Consider the following 21259-nt stretch of genomic DNA (forward strand, 5'->3'; position numbering starts at 1 on the left):
GACTTGTATCCACTAATTTAAGCCAGCTATTATAGTAAAAGAAGGTGTGCTCTGTTATTTCCGTTTGCATTTAGTTTCATTTGGAACTCGCCAAAGTTGTCACTAGGTAACAGCTCATTAAGATAAATTTTGCGGTTTCGTACCCAAACGTACCCGTTCCCAGCGCTGTTCGCAGATAATGATAAACAGAATGAAAAATTTTTTCTTGTGCAGAACCGGTCTTCTGGAAAGTTTGTGCTCAACTCTCATTAACTCATACCTTATTCCTAGACGCCTTGTTCTACTTTAGAACTACGTTGGTATCACATTGGGGTATGGGCCCTTAGTCATTTTAGACTTCCATTATTGTAAACGGTGTCCACGTGTCGCCACTTCTTCAGTTGGTTATAATATTACTGCATCTTAGCGTGCTTACTTCATCTGCCTTCTGTCTATATAGATGTATTCGCTTTAGTCTCAGTATCTTTCTAGCACACCAGATTATTATGTGATATAAGTTTGAATATGATAAAAGACATTATTTGCGAAAAGACGATGATTTAACGATGAAAATTACTTAAATAGAATCCATTATTCACTATGCTGTTTTGATTTGCTAGCCAACAACTTTATCTTCATCGGGAGAAGCGTGACTCTAATGAAAATGCAAAATTGTTATTACAAATGGTTTGAATACTTTGAAAATTATATAAAAAAAATATAAATAAAACTTTTTTGAAAATCAATAAAGAGAAGCTTATGGAGTTCGCGATATGCAAATAAGTAATGAACTCTGTATAATATTTTATTTACTTTTCTAATTCAATTTACGTCACTGAATGTGATGATATTCAATTTGCACATACTATACTAATGTAATGATATATATTCAATATTGATTGACCAGAAATCATTAAGGTTAATAATACGCAAAGCTTAACTTAATTAATTCGCTCAAATTGTCGAAATATAGACTCAGAAGTAATACTTTCAGATGGAACCAGTATTGATGTACTGTTGTAGATAAAGTAATTTTTTCACGTACTGACACGTATTTTTCTGTGAATTAATAATCAATTTATAGACTATACGAATTAATACTTTTTTAAAGTTTTTTTTTAATACCATAGTATATATTTAAAAGTATTTTATAGAATGTGAAGATAGTGAAAAGCAGGGATAGTTCCTATGTACTGTGAGAGATGTATATTTTTATCGAAATGAATAATTAAATAATCAAACAAATATAAATATATTTTTGAAAAGTTTTCTTCGATATAATAAATATATATAAAATATGACTTCATTTTCCCATATGCGGTTATTAAAAATTAAATAGGGTTTCGACGTCTCCTAACAACATCTTGATAAATCTGTTTTAACCCTAACTCGACATAGTAGTCCAAAGATATCACGAACTGCATTAGCACAACAAGTCATCATATCCTTAGGATGTTCTTAATAATCGTAGTTTATTTGGATACAAGAAAGCAATATATAAATTTCTCCGAAGCAGCTTTCAGTTTTTTTCGTCCATACTTTGAAACCGTGCTCTTTTCTGTTGTCCGAAAAGCTTCTCTTAAAAATGATTGCTTCCCTAATTTGACTAAAGCCAGACACCCTTAACAAAACCGAATTGAAATGCTAACGTACGACGATTGGTAAAAATGTTATTTTATACGAGTTTCGTGCCAGTTACACTGCAATTGGTACAAAGTACGACAAAAGAATTGGCGAAAAGTGACGAAAGCAAACTCAGTCAAATATTCTCCAATGAATAGCATAAAAAACGACTTCGAAAACGTACTCCGAGCTGTTGCCGTATGATTTCCGAATGACGAAGCAGCTTCTGCTAGCAAAAAATCACAGCACAAAGCTTATCGGTAGTCCGCGGCAGCTCTCGCATAGCCACATAACGAAGCAAAATTTAGTTTTATTGATAATGCCAAACCGTAAGGGTGTGTTTATTATTGTGCGCGCAATTGTATGAAAACAAAGTATTTGAATCATCTGGTAAACAGTTGACCAAGTTCGTTCTTACAAACGAAAATAACAGTTCGATAGCGAAGTACGTGTTTCAAATGTTGATTTAAAATAAAAATTATACAAAATTATACAGAAAAATAAATTGTCAAAATTCTAATAATTATAAAGAAAATTAAAAATAATTAGAAAACATTCCAATAATAAATACATGATAATAAAAATATATATTAAAATATATATTCTAATAATTATAAAAAGAAAATTAAAAATAATCAGAAAACATTTCAATAATAAATACATGATAATAAAAATATATATATTGAGATAATTATTGAAATATAATTTTTTTTTTATGACATATGTACGTAGATACTTTGAACAGCGTGCAAGTTAATTTAAATATATAGTATTTAATAAATAAAAACAATTGCTTCAATTACAAGCTAAAATAGATAATCTTTGTTTTGTATAAATAATTTCAAATTATATTAACATTTGCAAAAATTGCATTTTAGCAGAAGAAATAATTAGTAATCATTTTTGCACAGATTTTGTTTGGTACAATCATTTTTTAAGGCATACACTATATATAAAGCGTCTTAAAAATAAATAAAACCAAAACAACACCAGCAGAAACAAAAACAATTCACTTGCTCGGTTGGTTTGGTTTGGTTGTGGCGACAAAGAAACTTATGTGCTGAAAAGTGAGTGCGGAGTGTGTGTGTACAATAATAATACAATAATTCATTTTATGCTGGTGGGTTATTCCCTTTAATCGCTGTCTTTGCTGTCGACGTCGCATCACCAGCAGTTAACGGCAAGTACTTTTTTATTTATAAGCATCATCATCAGCTGCAGCCGCTTTTGCAGTAGCAGAGCAGCAAAACAGTAATTGTTGTTATTATTACTGCAATTGTACATTTTGGCATTAGCCGAAAGCATTTATTTTTGTGTAACTGCACTTTTGCTGTTGGTTGCTTTTAATGTGTATTAGCAAAAGCATAATTAAAAATAAAAAAATAAACACACAAACGAATGAAAAATAAACAAAACAAAAACAGTTAAAAAGAAATCAAATTAAACAAAATATTTAGTTGAAAAATCTGCTGTTCTTCGGTGCAGTGTTTTTGCTACTTATTTTTACGCTGTGTTTGTGTTTGGTACAAATGAAGTTAACTAACTCACACATTTAAACAAACAGTGTATAACAAGCTTAGTGTATAACAGCATAGGAAATATAAAATTCATTACAAAAAAAATCCTTTTAAAGTGAACACCTGTACACAACATAAAAGTTTATGATTTGTTGTTGTTGCTGAAGCTGTTCTTCTTGTTGTTTTTGTTGTTCTTGTTGTTATCCCAAAGGTAAATATACAATATTTATAAAACTACATACGAGTTCATGCGAAATTCTAACATATTTCGTTTGAGCAAAAAGAAAAAAAAGAGAAAAACAAATAAATGGTAAACATTTTTATTTTTAATTCAAAAAATTATTTGATATTTTGCTCCTGTGTTGAAGTACAAAGTTTTCATGTTGGTCAAGTGTGAAGTTCCTACAGCAAAACTTTGTAAAATCCTTTTGCAATTATTTTCACATTCACATTTATTATAAATAGGAAGGATTTTCTTTAACTTAGCCTAAGCACTATTGCTTTGGCTTTCGGTTTTTATTGGTGTAGAAAAAGGAAATTATTTTAATATTGAAACTATTTACACAGAGTTTTTTTTTAGAAATTTTCAAGCATAACAGTGCATATTTTTCCACTGTATAAAAGTAATACAGTGGAAACATGAAACATTTTTTCTTTAAAAAATTCTTAAACATAACTGTGCTTTTCTTGCACTTCATTATGTATAAAAATACATACAAAAACGGTGCATTTATTTGCCAATCTGTAATTTTTTTAATTTTATTTCGTTTTACTGGTTTTTGTTGTTGTAAGATAGCACGAGCTAGCACTGATTATTGTTAATCTAACTATATACATACACTCCGTTTCACTTGAATAGCACACTTCACATATTTAATTTCTTTTCTTTATATCTTTTAAACTAATGAAATAAAACAATTTTTTTTTAGATTTTATAGGTAGTGTGATTAATAATCTTTATTATAAAAATAAAAAAACTTGCATTTTTTTCAATAATTTTTATATTAAAAGATGACAAACTAAATAAGTATATAAATAGCATATAAATTTCGTTTCACTTGAATAGCACATTTTTGTTTTTTAAATAAATTTAATTATTTTATGCACTAGGGACAGTTTATTTATTTATTATTAAGGATTAATTTGTTAAATTTAACATTTTAGTAATGAGTTGAACCTCCCTTGTTTAATATAACCTCATAGATCCTATCGGGAAGTGAATCATACAAAATTTTAATATAATCAAGGGAAATTGTAGCCCATGCTTCAATTAGATCAGTTTTTGTTGAATATTGTTTTCCAGATTCATACACTTTTCTAACCAGTCATCCCCAAACATTTTCTATTATGTTAAGGTCCGGCGAGTATGGTAGCCAGTTCAGAACAGCAACATTTCTGGATTCAATGAACGATTGTACAACACGAGCAGTATGTATTGGGGCGTTGTCTTGTTGGAAAGTTCACGGCAATTGTCCAAAAAGATTCTCTAATGAAGGAAAAGCTTTTTCTAAAACTCCTTGGTACGATTTTGCGTTCATAGTTGTGTTTAAGAATTGGAGTTCACAAGTGCCATAGTAAGATATGGATCCCCAAACCATAACTCCGCCCATTCTACTGTGTAAACGCTCCAACTGATGAGTTTCTTTCCTCAAATCATGAAAATAATAATTGTAACCGTCGGGCCCTTCCAAATTAAACTTTTTCTCATCAGAGAAAACAACGCGATTCCACTCCTTGCTCCATGACATGTTGTCACTGCAAAAAGTCATCCGAGCTTCTTTATGTATAGGGTTAAGTGGTGGTTTTTTTTTAATTTAAGCCATTTTAGATGTTGGGCATTCGAAATAACCCGCCATACGGTAGTTTTGCTTGCATTGACACCAGCTTTTAACCTTATTTTGTAAACCGAATCATGCGAATTCGAAGCTTGCCTCAAAATAATCCGCTTATCTGCATAGCTGAGGACGCTTTTTACACGGCCTTTCATATTTTTTCCATAGTTAAGATCATTTTGAATGAAATTGTATATCACTTTTCTGTTTCTTCCGATTTTTTTTGATACCAACAATTATTACAACAAAGTCATGAGATCATTGATAGATAAGCAAATAATAATGCAAAAACGAAGTGTGCTATTCAAGTGAAACGGAGTGTATGTATGTACTTTGGTATGTGAAAAATTAAGTATAAGTTTTAAAGAGTAAAGAGTTTTACTTTACAAAAGATACGAATTCAACATAATAGGAGAGTTCATCTAGAGCAAAGCTGTCCAAAGCACAGCTAACGGCCCTCATGCGATCCGTGGCTTATATTTATGTAGCCTGCGACATGTTTCTAATCTACAACGCCTTCTTCTTATTTGGCAATAGAGTCCAGTGTGAACTTTGGTCTCCTTCACAATCTGCTTCCATCTACTTTGGTCTTGTAAAATTGTTTTCCAATTCAGAACTTCGAGCTTTCTGGTGTCCTACCACAATTAGGCAAATTTTTCTTTGTTATATTTCAATAATATCACATTAATTTTAATGTTAGTTTTTTCTTGCCGAGAGTGATGCATCTTTATGACGAAAAGATACTATAAAAAAGTTAGACGGATTCGAATAACAGAGAAAAGACAAAGACAAAAATTTAGTTAATTTATTGAAATTTGACTGACCATACACCGCTGTTTCGAGTATTGCCTAGTACTCATCATTAGTGGTCTTAGGAAATATTCGAATTTCTTAATTAGTTTATAGCACGTGCAGGAATTACCAGTCTTGGAACTCGTGCCTGTCAAATTAGTAACGATGACTAATCGTAGCCAAGTCTACATAAACTTTCCGTGCTCAAGTTCCAGGTTTTTGTCCCTTTTTTTATTTAATTAGTAACACTAACCAAATTAGTTGTCGTGCTTTAAATTAGAACAACCTTATTAACTACATCTTTATTTGGAAACACAAGTTCAAATTATTTTATTTTCATGGAATCCCAAATAAATTAATTAAAATATTTTAAAAAATTTATCGCATTTAACATTAATTTACTTAATTGACAATGACTAGTACATATTTCTCTGTACAATATTATTTTAACATTACATTAAAAATGAAATATTTTTTGTATGGCAACAACTAGTATTAATAATGCTGATATTGATAGAATTATGAAAGATAAAATAATGAAATTAAATTTAACATTATCGCCGTAATCTTATTTTTGTTTTCCCAAAAAAACTAAGAACGAATGTATTTGTTGGCCCTCCAATTTATTCATTGATTTGAATTAGCCCGCGAACTTATCTGGTCTGGACAGCACTGACATCTATAGAGTATAAAACTTCAATGTCAATTTCACAGACATAATTTAAATTTTAATATTGACTGAAGTCTTGCATTAGACATTAACATTGCTGACTTAATTTAACTTAACTTAACCTTCCAGTGCCCAATAACACCTTAAGGCAGCCTATAAATACTCCTACATAAAACTCCTGTATTTTAAATATATGGTGCTAAATTTATTTAAATTTATTTATTTATGATGATTATTATGTACCAAGTTTTTTCTGAAACATATATTGCATATCAACTTCAAAACTATTTTTGGTGTTTTTTTTTTTAAATAAAAAAACAAAAAACTTTGGAACTAAAGATTGGAGTCAGTTTTGAGATATAAGTGGCTGCTGTGACATCGCCCCATAGTGCTTAACTTAATGTAAAGGATTTTCAAAATTGCTTATCATTACTTGAAAGAAATATATATGTTTTATCGAAAACTAATGTTTTATTTTATTACATTGACTTCATTATATTAGAAAGTAATTGGATGGATTTTTAGAAATTGGACTATAAAGTTGAAACAAATCATTGAGAAAACTAATGTATAGATTTGAATATATGTTGAACAAATGCTAAACAATTGTTTAAATAATATACAACTTAGTCAATTATTTTTAAAAATATATATGCTATTGTCAGTAATATTTAAACTACGGTTTATAACCTTCTTCAGGGTACAAAAATGTGTACATAGAATTTGGTCATAATAAATTCTAAATACATAATGTAAAATGTGTATATTCGATTTCTTGGTGTTGTGTAAAAGACATCATGGATTAAATCACTTCACAATGCACCATTTAAGTCCACGTATGTACTTTTCCACATGAATGCACCTTGGATGCAAAAAAAAAATTTAACGCGTTATTTCGCAATTTATTTGTTATATTTTTGAAGCTAAATTATTTAACCTTGTAAAAGGTAGTCCATTAAAAATCTCTGAATGCATTTTTTCTACAAAAAATGAAGATATAGATTAATGAATATAAAAGAGGGAAACATATTCAAGACATCTAGTATTGACTATTTAGGGTGATGTGGATCACAAGTTTAAGATATTGCAATGCTACTACGATTGTGGGTCGACTCTAGTGGCTAATAATAACATGGTTCTAGGAAGCGTTTTGACTTCCTAAAGAAGCCTTTTCAAGGTAGAGAAAGTTCCACGGAAAAGTTGTTGGAAATTTTGTTCTTAATACGCTACAATCACTTAGTAAAGATAATTTACGTTATGGCGACGAGAGTAGCGTAGAGTAGAGTAGCTTTGTTAGAGAAATACTGGAATATTTGCACTATCTTTCAATTGATAATAACAAGAGATTTTTTGTTTTTATTTACTGGAAAAGAATATATGGTAGATATTATTTTATAATAATAAATATTAAATCGTATTTAAAATAAAACAAATAAGCCCTTGCTAAACATTCTAAATGAAGATTATTTTAAAAATAATTGTCTTAATTAATCACAAAGGCATATCTTAAAATTTTAAATTTCATAAATAAAATTATTTGTAGTTTTTTAAATTTAAAAAAACTAATTTATATTGAGAAATTATTTATTTATTGTAAATAAATCATATTTTTTATTGTAATACTTATTGTTTATATTTTATTAATATAATGTTCTTTTTTTTGTTAACAGTAATAAATTACAATTAATTTTTATATTTATTTAATTGAATTTTTGGCTGACTTTACAGGTGCCTTAATTGTTGTCAAATTAGATAATGTCAAAATTAGATAATTTTGCATTATATATTAAATTTCTATTGACCTTTAAAGTATGACAAAAAAAAATTTTTATTTATTCGAAATATTATTATAATTGTTTAAAATTAATTATTAATAATTTTTAAAATTGATATTAAAAACCATTGTTCAGTTTAATCCTCTAGTTTATAAATTATAATCGTCAAATTCGGCATCATATGTTATATAAAAAATTTGGGACTTTCGCAAAATATTAAGTAGCTAAGAAGACCTTAAGACATTTTTGAGAACTAGAGAATTAGAGGGAGTTAATACATATATAACTCTCAGACAAGAAAGTACTAATAATTATAATAGAAACATTGTATACTCGTGAATATAATTCTCAATAATAATTCAAAACCACAACTACAATAGAATCTAAATTATTCCAGTTGCAAAATTCTTTGCTTTTAGCTTTTTAGAAAGATCTAAACTTCCCTTTTTAGAATTTGTACTGCAGCGATTTTTAAACGCCTTTTCTACGCAGCGAGTACGTAGGCCTTTAATTTTGCCTCATCAGAAACAAAACAGCGATAATAAAAAATACAAGTGTGAAATGCATTCTTTACTTACATATGTATGTACTTACCTACTTGCACACTTACATACATACATACATACTTACGTAGTATCCGAAGAGTTATAATACGAATAATAATCGTGAACCCTAATAGTCGGCGTCAATTTCAGAAGAAGCTTAAAAAAGAATTAGTTTTTTTCGGTTTTAATTTGTGTGTTAACTGATTAGCCGAAGGCTTCGAGTAGTTCGTGAAGTCGAACACCAAATACAAGTGCTACTCTGTCTGTGTGTGTGTGTATGATAGAAAAATAATGTCTAGGTTCTACTTATGCATAAGAAGAACGTCTCGTCTAGCATTACATGAACCCACCAACTAACAACTCCCTTATGTTTGCTTAAAGTACTAAGTCCTACTTAGGTCTCTCCTATAAACCTACACTCCCCATGGAAAAATGAACTCTACCACTTAAATAAATTAAATGCATCATTTTTACTTTAATGATTTTTAATTAATTTTTTGTGAATTATCAGATATTAATCTTATCATAATACATTAATGCTGTGTAGACTTCTCGGAAAAGTTGAAGTGTTTTTGTGTTTTTGCATCGTCCGTCATTAAAAGAAAGACTATTAAAAACTTATGGAATAGGTCTGCTTGGCACTGCAAAAATAGCTGAAAGTTCCACTGTTATTTAAAATAAAACTAGAAATAATAATAAAAATCTTAAACTTACATGAAATCAATTCGTAGAAGCGTATAAAGTACATTATATGATTGTAATCATTAATGTAAACTATGGCTAGGCTTAGTATAAATTTAAACGCTTCAACCAAAACCAAACGGTCTCGCTCTTCCAGGGCGCGAAAAATTGGCCAACGGAACCGCGGCTCTACAATATTTATGTATGCTAAAGTAAGCATGGATATAAAGTGGATTTCTTTAGCTTTTCTTTCTGCAGACATTTTTGGTTGCTGAAATGGTTGACTTAATATAATTTAAAAGCCAATAGTTTAAAAATAATATAATTGATTTACGTTGTCTTTAAGAAGTATGAAATCAGATATATTAAGTCCGTCTGCGATGAAATTCCTAACGAGACTGAACAAAAAATTTTCGCTGGAGCAGTGACAATAGGTGTAAATCTGACATATACTTCTTACTTTTTTAGACCCTGTGATGTGTTCGGATGTGTTGATATTTTTGCCAAGAATAATGACTTTGTTGATTCGATTATTTTTTAAACCAAAGAATATTTGATTTACATACAGAATAAAAATATTTTATAATTATATTATTATAATATTACATAATATTATTATTATAGAATAATATTATTCTAAAATAATATTGGACCCGTGGTCCACGGCCACGGGTATTATATGGAAAACACCTATTTTTGGTACAAGTTTATTAATCACGATAGTGTTTCTTATACATAATAAATTATTAAAATAGAACTCTTCTTGATTTTCATTTAACACATAATATAATTTTAGATTTAATAATGTGGATTTCCAATTTTGGTTAGTTATAATACAATATTATAATAGACTTCTCTCCGATTTTCCTTATGCGTGCTAAACACATGTTAAATTGCTAAAGTATTAAAGTGTTAAATTGTTAAATGGAAACAAAATTTTAAAATGTTAAGAGTAAAATTTCACGTAATAATACAAAGAAATTTTTTACAAACATATTTTTTTATTGTTGGATTAAAAATTCATTTATTTATCTTCCATGCAGAAATATATAGATTATATATTCATATTATATATATATCGGCGTTTTCGTGTAAAACTCTTGTAGATTTGGTATAGTCGCTATGCACTGTTAGATGACGCTGTTTAAGAATTAATGGTTATTAGGATTGTCCCTTTGGAGAATAGTTTGTGACGTGGCACACTTCTGTCAAAGTATGCAAAACATGGAGACAACGGGCCACCAATTAGAAATATATATTAGAGCTCACGTATGTGCTTGAATGCAAGTTGCATGCAAGCGAATTTACTAGCACCTTAGCGATTGCGAATAATAAGCCAAAGCCGACCTATAAATATTTTATTTAAACTAATAATAAAAAAATTTAGTTTTTTTATAAAAATTTCGTTCATTCTTGTGTTATTTAAAGAAAAATGTGTCAAAAGATTGAATTAGTTTTGTCAAAATATTTGTAATGAATTGCAGGAAGCATCCTAGATAATATTTAGTACATATGTATATTCTAAAACGTGGAAGCGAACACTGGAGAAAGAAATCCAAGCAAGCGGAAAAACCTTTGGAGAAATTAAAACCCTGGCAAAAACTCGTGACAGTTGGAAAAAGTTCGTTATGGCCCAATGTTTCCATGGGAACGTACTGGATTGATTGATTGATTGATTGATATTCTAAAACAGCTCGTATAGTAGGGTTTATTTAGTTGTGTCCGTCTGTCTGTCTATGTGTCTATTTCCGTTTAAACTTATCATTCAGAATTTTAGCTGAGGACGTCGATAGATTGAACTGAATCGTACTACTTTATCCCTTTACTAATGAGCAATCGGATATATGTTTTTTCGTTTTCTAATAAACATATTCAAATAAACTTTGGTATGAAAAAATATATAAAATTTTATTTAAATCTCTCCAGATTTACATTTAGCTGCTATATAAACTGCCGATTTAAATGCATATTTTTGTTACATAAACTTTATCTATAAACTTTTATTTTTGGTATATATATTTCATAAGTGAGATCTAAACATAATTTATAGACTGGAATTTGTGTAAAAAAATGAGGTTGTTCGGTTTTGATGTACCTTAAAAATTACCCGGATTTTGTTAACTACTCCTTAAGTAATCGACCTTTTTCAAATGTTAATGTGAAACTACCTTAAGTGCATTTGGCGATTTTTACTGTGGAAAATTCTTGTTGAACGCGATTTTTTGACCAAACACCAAACACCATATTCGCCAGATCTGGCACCGTGCGACTTTTTCCTGTTCCCGAAACTCAAATTGTCCCTTCGTGGTAAGCGTTTTGAGTCGATTGAATCGGTGAAAGAGAATTCGTCGGAGGATCTAAAAGCCATACCTGCACGGGCCTACGAAAAGTGTATGGAGGATTGAGTTAAGCGTTGGCATATGTGTATCGCTTCAGAAGCATATTTTAAAGGAGATAATATAAATTTGGAATAAAATTTAAATTTGTGTCTTATTTACAAAATCCGAGTACTTTTTGAGCAGAGGTATCTCGTATACCTCGCATAAAAACCAGCGATTTAGGAACATGTTTTTCCAAGAAAAACTTTTTTAGTCTTCAATACATTCGCTTTTAATTTGCTATAAAAGAGAATATGTGTATTTAAAATTATATAGATTTATTTATTTTTTTTTTTTTTTTGATTTAATAAAAAAAGGATAGATCAAGTTACAGCCACAATAGGACCTTTAAAGACTTTCTTAAAAATTCTATGTATGTACTACGACAAAGCCAAAGCTCATGTCATTACTTTTATTTCATTGTTTGATTTAAATGTTATTCACATATGTGGTTCTTGTAAATCAAATGAAAAATATAAACACATGCAAATAGTTATTGTAATATATAATATATACTTGCCTTTTTGTTTTATATACTTATATAAATTACTTATATCATTATACTTATTTGTAGATACCTAGATAAATAATTTTTTTTTTCAAGTTTGTAGAAGAATTTAAGTAAAAGGGTCATATATAGTAATTTCCAAACAAAATCAACAAGTTCTATTAAGTCTTAAAGCATGTTAATTTATGTACCATCGGGAGTCTTCATCTGGTTTTGTGAAGTTGCGGCACCACATCGTTTAGCACTTGTGTATCACTTTTTCGACAAAAAGTCAATCGTTCCCCATATTCATCTAACTTTTTAAAGTATGGGGTTTTTATCTTTTTGAAAAAATTCATTCGTTTATGAAAATTCACAGATGAACCTGAAAAGTTCTTAAACATACATTTAGGTCTCTGCTTTGAGTCAGACGGAAACTACTTTAAAGAGATAAATCGATTCTCTGAAAACAATTCGTTGTTTCCTTTATTTATAACACCTATTGTTTACTTTGGAATATATATTATAACATTTGTATTTATATAATTTTCCTTTTTAAATTTAAAGTTAATTGAAACATAAAAAATTTTATATGTTGTATAAAAATGTGTTAATACAATAATATGTTAACTTCTGGTATACTTTTATTCCGACGCCTCCAAAAAAATAGAAATAGATGTGAATGGTTCAGAGATTTATAATTGCTGGCATTATTATGCTTCTACATAAACTCTGGAACAAGAAATCCCAAACTGAGTTTAAGGGTATAAAGGGGACTAAATAAACAGGTGCAAAAAGTAAGGTTATGCACAGTAGATCTATTTTGACCGCAGTAGACAAGAAATGTACTAGTAAAAAATATTTTATCAAAGAAATATGTATGTGAAATGTGTATAAATAATTATTCAAAAAAAATGTCATGTTTGTGCATGCATGTTTTCTCAGTAAATTTCATTAATAGGTATTCTCAAATTATTTAACAGAACCAATCTAAGCTTAAAATACTTCAGAAAGCAGTTTAAATATTAAACACCAGTACGTGTACGTAGTACAGAAGATTGTTTTTAGTTTAGCATATGAGCAGAAGAACCATGGAACCCTATTTCAAGTGCAATATTCGAGTTTGACCCAAATAAATGTGAGATTTTTTCCACTAGTAGCGCCATTATTTATGCTATGAATTCTATTTTAGTGCACTTTTTGTAGTGCGATTTTTACTATTTCTTTTACGGTGTTTCATTTTACATTATTTTGGTTCATGTTTTTTTTCTGTACTGTACTTCTATGTTCTGGTTTTGCCTTTAATTTATATATTTCTTTATATCTTTGCAGTGTTTTTTAGCATTTTTCTTTTGCCATACTTCACAGAAGCCAACATACATAAATACAAAATAAAACTACTTTAAAATGTTAAATGCTGTTATTGTAAAATGCAGATACATCTGAATATATGCGTACAATTTGTATCTACAAATACTAGTGTTCGTATATTCCTACACATATGCATGGAAATGCATCTGACTGTTTTTGTATCTGCAGCTAACATATTGCATAGAAAACTAAATAAAAAATATATTTCACACAATGCCACATTGTGGTAGAAATACCATTTAAACTCTAAATTAAAAAAAAAAACGTAGAAAAACACTCAACTGAGAAGTCTAACATTGCATCAGATACGTGGGAGATAGCGTAAGTTTACTATGTGACTAAATAAATATGAAGATCATGCCTAGGAGGTACTACGAGGATCTTGTAACTATAGTAAAAAATTTAACTAATTTACTGGCAAATTGCAATTTCCAAATCATACATTGGTTGTTCAGAAAGTAATTCCTTTTTTAACTGAAAACAAACGAGTTTCTTATTATTATTCTTATTATTAGTATTATTACTACAATATACACTTCTTATTTCTATAATCCATAATATTCAATATTCTAAAAACTTTCGACTTCCAGTGCAGTTACTCTATTCGCATAAGAATAATGGTATTTGTTGACGAAAAAGTGATCCAAGTTTGTTTTGGAGCACGGCGCACGGGCCTCATGCGTTGGACAGCCCTGACTTAAAGGGTCATAAAAGTTATCAAATGAAGATGAAGAGTGATTGACAGATAAAAAATGATTTGTAGTCAAAAAATCAGTCGCAACTGCCGATCGATAGGCATTATTGGCTATAACTCGCAATTTCTATTTCAGTGTGATATTCTTACCAAACACGATTAATACCACTTAAAGTTTTTAAATTTCGGGATATAATTATATATCAAGAATTTGATTATAAAATGTACAATTTCGATCGTAATTAAAAGATTTTGATAAAGATTTCGATAATTTGAAAATAACTTTTAACGCTGACATACCGTTACTTCAAATGCCAATCTATTGCAACAGTATGATTATAAGGCAACTAACCTATTTAACTGTCCATAGCTGGTCTCAATACAAATACAGTTTTTTAGAAGATTATAATGACCTCTGAAATAGTTTTATATATTATAGAGAATCCGTGAAGACGATACATTTTCTTTATCATCTTTAACAGTACTGATTAATCTAATTATATCCATTTATCTATTTATATGAATTACAGTCGATATTTGAATAATTGTATTGACAAATATTCGACTATAACTCTCATGCAATAAATTACTCTGGATAAATACTTTTAATGGAAAGCTTTTTTTAATGTTAATTTTTTCTTGCCAAGAATAACGCGCCTTTATGACGGAAAGATAGTATCTGATAGTTAAAAGAATACGAATCGCTAAGAAAAGACAATAACAAAAATTTATTTAATTTATTGAAATTTAGTTGACCACACAACGCTGTTTCGAGTATTATCAATGTCAAGTACTTATCATTTTTGAACATTACTTGATCAAATATTTTTTTTTCCTTCAAAAGGCATATATTTTTTGTCTCATATTTTTTAAATTAAATACAATTACACATTAAATTGATGTTTAACGTCAGCTATGATGAAAAAACCTATTTTCTTAATATTAACCATTGTTTTCTATATAGAGGAGCTTAACATTTGGTAGAGTACGACTTCAATTATTGGTACTTGCAGTGTCAAAAAATTATTCACGCATAATTAAATGTAAGACATATTTCCAAAAAAAGGTCACTGATATTGGATATTTGGCAATACTCGGAACAGCTGTACCTTCAGTCAAAAATTCAAGTAATTAAAAATAATAAAATTTAATAGAACAACCTAGAATAAGCATTGCTTTTGATGGAAACTCTGAAAGAACCTTATATAGGCTTATATATGCAAAATAAGTAATAAAATAATAATTCTTTGCAATTATATTATATTGTTGACAGTTAACTGAAAATTTTGTACGTAACATACTTCTAAAAATCATTCACAATAGACGAACTTTTGGTTTTGGCAACCATGTGATTTAAGCTGCTTATTAGTTAAACGGCTTCAAAAAAGTTAGAATAAATAAGCCAGCAGTGTTGTTGTTTCATATATTATTTTTAAAATAAGCGGTTGTTCTTTTGTGACATGCTTACAAAAGAAAAGGCTTCACATTATAATTGAAAAATTCCAAAATCCGTTGACTTATAAAGTTATGTACAAAAATATAGATATTGGTAAAGACAAAGATTGTTGATATTGGTTGAAAGGTTGATATTTATTTTCAAGCCTGCATTTTTGGGAAGGATTCCTTGGATATATTTTCCTACTTACTTCTTATCCCGAATAAACATGTTAGAGCGATGACTGTAGGTCCGTGTTGCATGCCTCCTTCATGAACATGTTCTGGGACTGATAAAAATTGTAGTATTGGGAACATCTGCTTTAGTTCTAGTATTGTTATTAGACATAGCCTAATTGTCTTTTTTATTTTTTTTTTTTTAATATGTGAAACAAGCAATTGTTGCTAAAATAAATGTTTCTCAATGCAATGTGAGTGAGAAAAAACTTGTGCTGCTACCCCCGCATTTTGAACTATACCTATAAATAAGTTAATATTGTACAACAATGCTGTAGAATGTAGAACTGCATTTAATTGAAATTAAATATGTATGAGGTATAATAAAACTAAGTCTCATTTAAAACTAAAAATTAAAAACTACTAACAATTTTCCTTGAAGGTATAGAGAGATAGGAGCTATAATTTATAAAAATTTTTTTTTTTTTTGTTATTTTTTAATTTACATTTAAATTATTAAAAAATGCTTAAAAGTCTTCTTCCATTTGCTTCTGTTACATATTCTAAATTGTATATATTTATTGTTCAATTTTCACATACATTCTGTCTGTTTTACAATAACTTTCCAGAGTTTGCTGGCTCCTTGACAGCGTCCATTTCTGCATTCACTTACGCCTGAATTTATACGAAAGAAGTACACATGTGATAAATCGTTTAAAGCAGCATTTTTACATAGATTTGTTGTCTTTAAACTGCTTTCATTTGCTGGTTTCTTTCTCAGATATATCCAGCATTTGAAGAAAAAGTCAGGAAAAAGCCACCAAGAAAAACTTTTACTTTCTGCTTTATTTTAGCTGTTAAAAGCTATTTTTCCCATTTTTTAAGTGGGTCTTTTCCAGCAGTGACTACTCGTAATACGAGTATATGCAGATATAGGAATATTTAAAGCATATATATACATTTGTACTCGTACTTATGTATAGCTAAATAAATGTGCTAGTTTTCAAATGTAACTTTACGTAAATTTTTTATTTTTGTTTAAGAATTGAACTAAAAGTGGATTAAAGTAGAATATCTTTTTTATTTTTTCGTATAATCCCTTTTTCTCCCACACATACCGTACAATTGAAAAACTGAAAAACTATTAGTTTTGATCACTGAGAAACTATTTAAGTAAAAACATTTTTGCTATTTTAGTAAAAAGCGATTAAAATGGCTCAAATCGTTGAAAGTGCTTAAAATTGAATATTTGAGTGGTTCAAATCGTTTTTGATTTCACATGTATCTGCACATGTATCAGCTTATATACCTACATACATTTATGTAAAGCAATATATTCACATATACAAAATAAATATGTACTACTCGAAAGTGAAAGAAATGTGTATGATTTTAAAAATCGTTTAATTGAGCAATTACAAACATCTGTTTAATACATATTTCTTTTTTTTTTTTGTGTAATAAATAATTTAAAAAATAAAAAAAAATATATACTATTGATATTCAGATGTCTGAGTTGGTGAATCAGCACCTTTACTCTATTTTATCTGTGGACAGTTTTAAGTCACACTAAATACGGGGCTTTACGGGGCTTTATGATATGACGGATCTGATGTCTTTGTATCTGCCTGTGTTTATCAAATTTCGCTGTATTTTTAGGATACTGAGTGTTGGATTATTGTGACTGTCAATTGTATTGAACAGTTTCAGAGCACGATCTTTAATGTATTTTTCAACTGAATCCACTCTCAGATCTCTGTGGATATCGGCTCCTCTTACATACCATGAGGTATAATATATTCAATAGAAATCAATGATAATACATTGAAAAAAACCTTCACTTTGTTCTGTTCGGTTACAGATACTTTGTGGCTATAACCGATCTATAATGATCTCGATTCTTCACTACCCGTGACTCGTGAGACCCCATTAATTTTTTTGTGTTATAATTTATACATCCAATACTTTTATGTTAAACAAATCTTGTCGTTGAATTGAAATAATTAAATTATAAAACATATAACTTTTTTATCTCTGTTAGATAAATTGCGGTTTCGAAACGTGCGCTCCCCTATCTCCGTACATTAGGTCTTCCGTGAAGTTCTATTAAAAACGAATACATCGGACCAGTTCTGTTCCTTATTCAGACAAAAAAAAAATATTTTATATCGGTTTTTAGTTAATCTCCTATGAGATCGTTTTTAAGGATTTGATTATATGATTAGTACGATTAACTATTTTATTTTAACAATTCAATAAAAAATAAATTTTTTTTTTTGAAATTAAAATTGTTTTAGAAATTTTATTATTACTATGTTGAGGCTTATTGAGTCAGTACGTCTTGACTGGGTTTTTGTTTATTACTTCATCAGAATAAGCAATAATTGACCTCAGATCTGCATACCTCCCTGAGGAGCCTGTAACCATTCTGAGATTCATTTAGAAAATTTATTTTAGATTAAAATTGTTTTAAAAATTTTATTGTAAATATTACACCAATTGAAGAGGATTGTGCCGAATAAATGAATAATTCGAAGCAGTTACACTGTGGATTAATAGCAGATTTAAGCAGTCAATGAAATCAAAGCTTTTATCTAGTTGCTATGTTCTAGATTTCTGATCAAAAAATGAAATCATATCATTTTCACACGATTACCGATATCAAAATCGAATCACAGTGCACTTTAAAGACCATTCCAAATAAAAACGATTTTTTCTAGGATTGGAAAAAACATTAGTATAAGTATATTGGTTCTGGAAGGAAACAATACTTTGCTAGAATACTTTGAAAATAATGAAATAGATTAAGTAGATAAAGTTAGGATTTTTAAAGTTAAAGCAAGTTCACTTGATTCTGTGATGACAATGTTGTGATAATGTCAAGTTACTCTCTCAACTAACATCTATAGCCCTCATTTAATTGGGTATTACTGAGAATTGTACATATTGTGTTTATATAAAAGCAAATTAGATATATACCGCTAATACAGAAAGAAAAACGTAGAGAACTAAATCTCAAACTCAACTCAATTAAGTGGCTACTTAGACGACATTCTGTTATGTCAATCGAAAACAAGCTAATAATATACAAGCAGTTACGGTACTACGTTCAATTTAGGCCTACAGATCTCAACTCTGGGATTGCACATCTCACTCAAATTGACAGATAATTCACAACATATATTAAAACAACATCCTAAGAGCGATTATCAATGCTCCAGGGTATATTCGTAACAGCGATCTTCATCGTGATTTGATTGTTTCGATAGTTGCTAAAACAATCACATTCCAGGCTGTCGCACATAAAAAAGACTTGAAATTCACTGCAACACAGAAGCTTTATCACTTCTTCAAACAGAAGACCTCCTACGATAGCTTAAGAGACTCAAGCCATCTGATTTAACTAATTAAATCACATATTAATCATCATACTATGATATTATAGATAAGGATTAATATTGGCTATTTTAAGTCTCCGATGTAAAAATATTGCTAATTAGTTTTTATTTTTAACGCGCCTAGTTAGTTGGATTAAATAATAAAAAAAAATAAAAAATAAGTTGAGTATTAAAGAATTTTATAAACAAACTCAAGTAATATTCGTATGTGCTGACATGTGTTTATGAATGATATAGAGAAGTCCAGAGCATCGAACCGAAGTTTCTTCCGTTCCGGTTTTCGTTCTGGTTCAAGAGAAAAAAAAATATGTCAGTTCGGTTTCGTTTTTCGTTGCGGCAAAAATATTGGTTTTTTTCGGTTTTCGAAAATCATGCTATCATCTAAGTGATCATTAGATTCACTTTCAGCTTCAATAAGAAAATATTCTTCTATTTCCAATTCTAATGTACCTATTTACAAAAGAAATCATATTCGTTCCATTATCTGTAGTAATCCAATAGTTTTGCTGGGTATAAATTTTATATTTTTCTAAGACTTTTTCGACCATGTTCATGATATAAGTTCCCATATGTTTATCTTTCGATTCCATCATTCCCAACGTAAAGAAATTTATTTTACCGTCTAGTGCCAACTGTGCATTGATTCCTACAATTGATCTATTTAGTCGAGTAGCTATGTCAACTTTTAAAGAAATCATGTTTTTATCTAAAACTGTACGTATTTTAGTTATAATTTCAGAAGCCGTCTTAAGTATTAACAATTCAATGTTTTCGACATTAACTTAAAATTACCACCTATACCAGTCACTATTGGGTCCATTATTCGTTTGAATTCTAAATACTCCAACATTTCAAAGGAACACCCATTAATGGTTATAAGTTTTAGTCAATTTAAAGTATTTTTAAAAAAATAATTAAAAAAATAAATACTGAATAAACAGATGCACAGATACCAAACTATATGGTGCTGTACCGAAATAAACCGATATATTTTCAACGGTTCGGTTCCGGTTCGATGCCGTGGAGAAGTCTACTACGCAACAACCTTCTTTTTCGAGGTTTCTTCGAAGTCGACTTTAAGTAGTATTATTTCACTAATGAGGTTTTCACGATTCCACTTAAATTTGAAGAAATAATAATAAACCAGTGACTAATTTATTAAAAATTTTATATTCGGTAATTAATATAATCAGATATAAATATGATGATGTATATTTGAATGTGTGTTTTATTAATTTTCTTTGATTTAAGATTAGAATCCAAACGGAAATAAAAACGGATACGGATATAATAAATTTTTTAAGTAAATCTTTACACAATTATTACTCAATTTAATTTAATTTAAATTTTTTCGTAATTCGCTTAGTCGATATATGAGACCTTAAATCCTGCAGCATTAGTATGGAAACCAATGTAAATCCTTGGCCTTATGCTCAATTGACCGTTCAACTTTCTGCTAACTTTTCGATACATTTTGTTTGAGAAATTTGTGTTCTGTAAGGTGATGCGATTTTATTTATCTTTTATTTTAATTTTTTTGTGGATTTTTTTTGTGGATTTTTTTATTTTTTTTTTGGTATTTTGGATTATTTTTCCTTATTTATACATTTAAAATTTAAGTAAATTCAATACGGATGCGGATGTTGCTTATTTGCTTTGAATTTCCTTTTTCACGTTTTGTTTTACATTTATTTTTCGCTTTCTTCGCGTTGATTAAAATTCATTAAACGTTTACGAAAGGAATTTACGTTAAACTTTTACAGGTTTAATTCGTGCTCTGGGAATTTATGTTGTAAACCCCGAGAAAATAAATAAATTGGGAAAAAGACGTCCAAGAAACATTTAAAAATTGAAATAAAAGTCTTTTAGTTGATTTTTAGCAAATTAGTTTAGTTTTGTTGATTAT

The sequence above is a fragment of the Teleopsis dalmanni genome, chromosome X (genome assembly GCF_002237135.1).
Source record: "Teleopsis dalmanni isolate 2A chromosome X, ASM223713v2, whole genome shotgun sequence".
Lineage (NCBI taxonomy): Eukaryota > Metazoa > Arthropoda > Insecta > Diptera > Diopsidae > Teleopsis > Teleopsis dalmanni.